General features: G+C 41.3%; 1 protein-coding gene across 1 annotated transcript in view; it reads left to right on the top strand.

Annotated features, from left to right (window-relative positions):
* scarb1 (scavenger receptor class B, member 1) overlaps positions 1 to 984 on the top strand; it is a gene marked incomplete in the record, with an annotated part of 51,683 nt that overhangs the window by 9,189 nt on the left and 41,510 nt on the right.

The following is a 984-nucleotide window of genomic DNA, read 5'->3' as shown; positions in this document are numbered from 1 at the left end:
TATATTAGTGTGTGTGTGTGTGTGTGTATGTATTAGTGTGTATATTTAGTTTTGGTTGTAAGCACCGTGTGAGCAACGATGCTCCTGATTCTGGTTCTGATAACGGCTGTGATTGGCTGTCTAACGCTACATCGTGAAGACATGCAGTAGAAACTACGTTAACCAGAGATGGGCTCACGTAGTAGAAGCTGAGAAATGCATAAACAAATTTGTGCTGTAATGTTGTAATTTCTTTTTGTTTCATGAAATTGATATAGAAAAAAGTAGTATTTAGAAACTGGTATCTAAGTCACAGTATTGGTATTTGTCGGTACACGATCCGTTCTGCGCATGTGCAATATGATCATGCATGCGCAGACGATGTCATGATGTACGAGGATTTATGACACTGCACGATCTGTTGCCATAGACCAGGGGTCTTCAACGTTTTCCAGGCCAAGGACCCCCAAACTGATGGCGAGATGGAGCGGGGACCCCCTAATTATATATATTGTATAACATTGTGTTATATCAAACTGGTCCTATAGTGCCATGTGTGCATTGATGACTGAAAGACATCTTCTGCCTCCATTTATCTGTTTACTACAGTGTGTTGAGTTCATGTTAATGTGGATTTAAAGACATTTCAATTAGTGGAAAAAATTGCAGGGGGGGGGGGGGGGGGGAAATATAAAAAAAAGTCTAATCAACCAAAACTTTCGCGACCCCCATGCAGTACCTCCGCGGACCCCCTAGGGGTCGCGGACCCCCTGTTGAAGACCCCTGCCATAGACAGTTAAAGAAAGTCTGTTCGTCTCCACCTGAAAGCTAACGTTAGCTTAGCTTACAGCTAATTCGGCTAACCGCTAGCTGAGACAGCATATAAAAGACCCTCAAAAGTTAAAATAGCCTTTAAAATATGTAACAACTGTTACGTCAGTTCTACTTTACTTGTGGTCATTTAAAACACAACCACTCAATACTTGTCTTTATTATTACTGTAAA

This window comes from Etheostoma spectabile, unplaced genomic scaffold (genome assembly GCF_008692095.1).
Source record: "Etheostoma spectabile isolate EspeVRDwgs_2016 unplaced genomic scaffold, UIUC_Espe_1.0 scaffold325, whole genome shotgun sequence".
NCBI classification, from domain to species: Eukaryota; Metazoa; Chordata; class Actinopteri; order Perciformes; family Percidae; genus Etheostoma; species Etheostoma spectabile.
Note: the sequence above shows the minus strand (reverse complement) of the source record. Positions and strands in the feature narration are given on the sequence as shown.